This window comes from Delphinus delphis, chromosome 5, assembly GCF_949987515.2.
Source record: "Delphinus delphis chromosome 5, mDelDel1.2, whole genome shotgun sequence".
In the NCBI taxonomy this organism is placed as follows: domain Eukaryota; kingdom Metazoa; phylum Chordata; class Mammalia; order Artiodactyla; family Delphinidae; genus Delphinus; species Delphinus delphis.
Window position 1 is genome coordinate 76,123,666 of NC_082687.1, and position 5,851 is coordinate 76,129,516.

General features: G+C 46.6%; 1 protein-coding gene across 2 annotated transcripts in view; it reads right to left on the bottom strand.

Moving 5' to 3' along the window:
• The window catches only part of FAM114A1 (family with sequence similarity 114 member A1), a 65,810-nt gene extending 60,236 nt beyond the window's left edge, over positions 1–5,574 (bottom strand). For both annotated transcript variants that reach the window (XM_060012695.1, XM_060012694.1), the window contains exons 1-2: positions 5,522–5,574; positions 4,807–4,958 (exon numbers count right to left, since the gene is read on the bottom strand). The gene's annotated coding sequence lies outside the window, so the exon portion shown is untranslated. The remainder of the gene's footprint in view (positions 1–4,806; positions 4,959–5,521) is intronic.
• Between the last annotated feature and the right edge of the window lie 277 nt (positions 5,575–5,851).

Consider the following 5,851-nt stretch of genomic DNA (forward strand, 5'->3'; position numbering starts at 1 on the left):
ACTATACTGTAAATTCTATGAAGACAAGGATCTTCCTTGTTTTGTCTTCATATTTTATATAGCACTTAACATGGTTTCTTGAACATAGTGGGAAGCTCAAGAAATATGTGTGTTGAGTTGTATTAATATTTTTGTGGAGATTTAAAATTAAAGTGTAATTTGGAATGAAAGCAAGCAGAAAATGTCTTTACCCCATTCACTACTCAGGAGTTATCTTACAGCAAGTGGTTCCAAATGACCCATATTGTCTTTCCTTTGTTCCTTCACCTCCCAGATAACTGAGTTAGAATGTCTCTTTTTAAACAAAAATACTTGAATTCTCTGATAACACACCTGTAAACAAGTCTACAGATGGGAAAGGCAAATAATGCATATTTCCTTTTAGGTGGGATATTAAATTTCAGATATTCAAGGTTGGATATGGTCTGTCAATGAGTATGGTCAATGCCTAGATGAAATAGTAAAGAGTGAAAAAGGCCACTGTACAGAAAAGGAGTAGTTACTGTGGTTCATGGGAGGGGGATGAGATTGAGGGAGGGTACTTGAAAAGCTATCATCACATGGAAACTTATAAAATCTTTATGAAAACCTTGAGTCAGGACTGGCCTAGGAGAGGGGCTGCCAAACTACAGCCTGCTGGCTAAATTTGCCTTCCCTCTGTTTTGGTAAATAAAATTTTATTGGAACACAGACATGCTCATTTTGTTTATGTACTGTCTATGGCTTCTCTAGTACACCAGCGGAGTTGAATAGCTGCAACAGAGACCATATGGCCCACAAAATTGCAAAGCCTAAAATATTTATTAGCTGGCCGTTTATAGAAAATGTTTGCTAACCCATGGTCTAGGACATTGCTTGACGGCCATGGCCTAGAGTTCTCTGTCCTAATTTGCCCTAACCCCGCCTGGGTCCTAGGGGCACAACCATAAGGAGAATGGGTCCATATTGGACATCACTTATATTCCCATTTTTTTGTTCATCAACAGCTGGTCATAGGCACTGTCTGATATCTTAATTTCTTTGTAAGATAATTTGAAAATCCTTATTAACCTGGATTATTAAGAAGTTCCAAGTTATTTCACTTCTCTATAAGCAGGAACATGAGAATAAACCTGGTTATGATAAACATTCATGGGTGAATAAAAAGCATTATAAACACTTTGTTGTATCTGCTTCACCCTCAATTATTGTGATACTGTTCCCAGTGCTAAAATATTTCAGCACATACCATGTGACATCTATGTGAGTTAGCTGGATTTTATGCCCTGAGGGTGGCTGGTTAACATTTGAAGCGCCCTATTCAGGAATATACTCTCCAGGGTCTTTACTTACTTAGCATTTCAGATTCTGTAATGAAGTGTTCACCTTTTGAGAGGGTTCAATTATCCCTCTCTCTGATCGCTATTTATCAGGGGGTACTACTTATCCTAAGGGGTATTAAAAGCATTTTTCACTGATAAAATGGAAATAGTGCTTAAAGTGGATTGGCAAGAAATTATGCACAAGTGCTTTCAGCTCTTCCATTTCCAGGGCAGAAGATTATATTCAGTCCAGCAGCTATTGAACTTTGCAGTAGAGTTTTTCTAGTTCTTCTGCTAATTGCAGGAGAACATCAAAGCCTGATTAGAAGGTTAGCTGAGTCCTGCCACCAGAGCAGTCCTAAAAGCAAAGAGAGCTAGGACTTCATCAACCTACAAGAACAAGCTACACAACTGAGCCTGGTCGCTAATATACATGTGGGTGTGAGGCAGAACTCCATCTGAGAGGTGGATTCATAGTACAATCAGTCTTGGTAGGGATGTTGCACAGAGGAGCCCTACAGCCCTCATCCATCTCTGATGGCCAAACTGCCCTAAGTCAGCTCACCTCAATTGTGGAAAAATTATCGAACAAAACCTCTCTTCCCTGCAGCTGCTCTGTATTCAAGCAACAACATGAAGCCATTCCTTCAGAAACACGCCCAAAGTTCATCTATCAGGTGCTGAACCAATACTGTTAGGAAATATTTATAGACAACTTATAAATTTCAGAAATACTATATTTTTACATCTGTTCAAATAATGAAAATGGTCACCATAATATTCAGCCCTACTTTAACTTCTAATTGTACATGAACTTCTGCCTGTTACAGGTCCACATTTTCCCTAAACCAAAACCAAAAAAGAATCCCCTCCCAAACCTTTTTTGTCCTGGTAGATCTTTGTCTACTCTGGATGTTATTATGACAGGAGATATGTAATCTTTTTTAAGGCGGTGCCCTTTTGTCTGAAGCCATTAGAAATTGTGTTCTAAAGACACAGCTGTTTCTATGCAGTGACTGTTGGTGTCCAGAAGGACCACAGCTGTGATACATGCTCTTTCCTGGGACAGCCCCCACCTCTGCCTGGATGCCCCAGAAGCAGTCAGACTTAAAATCTCCCGATTTATGGTTTGGAATGTTGATCGCTGCAGCCATGTCCTGTGGCTTTGATGCTAGGGAGCCTCAACCCACAGAAACAAGGAGGCTTCTTCAGTAGATTCCAAGGAGAGGAAGAGTGGCATATAAAGAAGCCTTTATGGGCTGGGAATAAGTTAGTTTTTCATGAGTAAATTCATTCATCACCTAGAATGCTCCCAGAACTATACTAGGTATTGGAGCAGCAACATCATAGCTCCAAAAATAAGTTTAAAACGGAAGACATGGTTACTATCCTTCAGAAAACAAATAATCTGTTTTCATTTTATTCCTGGTCAGTGAAGGCCCAGGAAACTATTGCATCTAACATGAAATGGTTAAGTGATGATGCAAAACAGCACATCAAAGCAGGGAAAGATGTGCCTGAACAAGACTGATCTCATACATGGGAGAACCTTGATAGCGGCTTTGATAGTTATTCAGGCATGATGGGATAAGAGTATGTGCAAATGCCCAAGAATGAATGTAGATATTCAGAACAGATGCTGTGTGGCTGGACCAAGAGCGATATGGAGGAATAGCGAGGGATGGGAGGGATGGACGCTGAGGCGCAAAGAGCCATGCTCTGGTCCCACCATCCCTCTGTGGGCGTACAGCTCATTCTTGTTGTTGTTCCTCACTCCCTCCTACGTAGAGTAAGGCTGGACAAAGTGATCTGGATACTTTGTTCCCCAACACCAGACTGCAGGACTGGAACCAGTCCATGATGACAGAGGAAAATGAGGACAAGATAGCGAGTTTTTCATCAATCTAAATTTATTAAATGTAAAGCACTGCCTTCATCTTGCAAGTTTAGCCTTCGTGCTTTTCCTGGTATTAAAATGTCTTTCATTTTACGAAATAGTGGTGTAGTGCATGGATTTTTTTTTAATGATCTCACTTGGCAAAATAAGAATTTGGTAATACCATACCCTGTGTGAAATCACTGCTCCCAATTTCAAAAAGTGCCAGTAAGTGAAAGACCAGGAACAAAAACTGTGGATGACAGGCTCTTAACCAGGCTGCAAGAGTTTCTACGGTGCTTGACAAGTACACGTGCCCAGAGCCCAGTCTCTTTATCCTCCCGTCCGGCCTCCACGTGTCTGCCAGGTAATTTTATGAAACACGGAGAGGACCTACCTGCTCCCCTGTTTAAAAACCATTAGGTTTAAACACCTTTGCATGGCATCCCTGGCCCCGCACAATCCAGCTCCAATCTCTCTATCCGCTTCTGTAACTCTCAACACACCCAACACTCTTCCCTCACCAGATGCTCCATCACTGCTGGCACAGCTCATAAACATCCCCACCTCCGCTTATGCTGGTTTCTCTGCCCAGGATGCCCTGTCTCCAACTGCCTGGCAAGTTCCTATTTGTTTCTCAATGTGTAATGTCACTGTTTACTTTGAAATTTTCCTGAATTTGTCCCACTCCTTCCAAAGAATGAATTACTCTCTCTTCCATGTTTTTCATGATACCTTGCATGGACTTCTATGGCATTTATAAGGAATATTTATTTCTCTGTCATTCTCTCCTCCAGAACTGTGACCAACAAGCACATAGTTTGTCTTTGGACCCTCTAATATTTACTGAACTGAAATATATTGTTTGATATTGATTAAAAAGAAACAACGTTCCATATAAGCCTGGTCTTATTATTATTTTTTTCAAACTGAATCCTGCTTTAATTGAAGCTTGTGGAGTATAAAGTCCTACAGAAACATTACAGAGAATCTTCTGGAAAACAGGAGTGATGACAACCCCTGTGGAGAGGCAGATGAGAGTAATTCATAGCTCACCAAGGCCTCCCTGTATCGAGATCCCAGAGTACCCAGAAGATCTCTTCACCATCTCAGTCCTGTAAGCCTGGTCTTATAAATAAATGGCTGCTTATATGGTCTGAATCCCTGAGATTCAGCAAGGTCCCTTCCTACCCTCAAATTCCTTCTGGACTGGCTCCGTGGAGCCTCAAATTCCACCCTGAAAGTTTCCTTCTTTTGCTTAAAGCTTATGATGTAAGGAGTTTATCAGTCTTTCCTGAGCTCAGGTTTTGATGGAGAAAGGAAGGAGAGAGCAGGGAATGGATATGGGTGAGGTAGGAAAGGAGCACTAGGTGGAAAAGAAAGCAGAGAGAGGCCTCTGAGGAGTAAGCCTGCCTCATTCTCAGTTTCCTCAGGTTGGCTGAGGTCTTCTGGAGTTCAAGAGACATTGATTTTAAAAAGCTACCTGCCTGCCTCTCTCCGTGTTTAGGATGGGAATTGATAGGATCGGTAGGACAGAGATCACTCTTAAGATGATACAGAGAGGTCTCCTACTCTAGGAAAGGGCAGTGAAGTTTAGGCGCCTGATCTGAGATGGCTGGAAATACTCACCAGATTCCAGGGAAGAAGATGAGCCAACTGGGTGGGCAGGTTGGGGGGCTGGGGAGCTGGCGTAGGGAGTAGGACTCAACCTGGGAGCTGTGAATGGAGGTGCTGCTGGCTTAGAGTGTTGGCTGGGGTGGAAGAGCCAACACGGCCGGCGTCTGCAGGGGGAGAGATGATGAGCTTGGGTGGGAGGTCAAGGCCTGAGCTCAGTTTTCCGAGGCCAAGGGCAGCGAACCCCGGGATGGGACTTGTTTCCTCTGTGTCCCCCGCTGCGGAGACCCCGCAGCCTACCTCTCAGTCGAACCTAGGACCTTGGGGAAACTTTTTCCGACTTGCATGGTGCTGGACCGGATACTTCGGGAGCACAAGACAGGCTCCGCAGAGGTTCTCGCCGGCCGAGGGGGCAGAGCCAGAGTGCGGGCGTGTGGGTGTGTGCATGAGCGTGGACCCGGAGCGACACACACTCACACACACACACTCACACGCCCGCACCCACGCAGGGCCCTCGGCCGCAACGCTCGCGCCGCCCGGGACCCTCACCCAAGGCCGGTCCTCTGGGTCCTGCGCCCCGTGCCAAGCCCCTGCCGACTCCGGGAACAGGACAAGCAGCGACGACAGGGTCTCCCCACCACCCCGCGGCGGCTGTCCCCGCATCCACCCCCCCCCCCCATCTGCCCGCCCGGGGAAGGGGATGACGGCGAGAGTTACCCAGGGCTCTTACCGCTCAGGCGGCCGAGTGCGCGCGGGAGCGCCCGCCGGGTCCCGCCCCGCCACGTCGGCAGGGCTGGCGGGGACGCGGCCTGAGGGCGGGCCAGGAGGGGTACGGGTGCTGACGAGCCGAGCTGCCCCGCCCCGCGGCCCCGACAGGGCCCCGCCCCCCGTGACCCCGCCCCAGCCCAGAGCGCGGCGGAAGTCCCGGGCACCTCTTTCCTCAGGCTGCGGGGGTCGCGGGCGCGCTTCAGACCAAGCTTGGGGAACTTGGCTTTTGTGGCTTTGCGCCTCCGGGTGAACTGGAGGGGCGCCCACCCCCACCCAGGGCGGGACTCGGGGT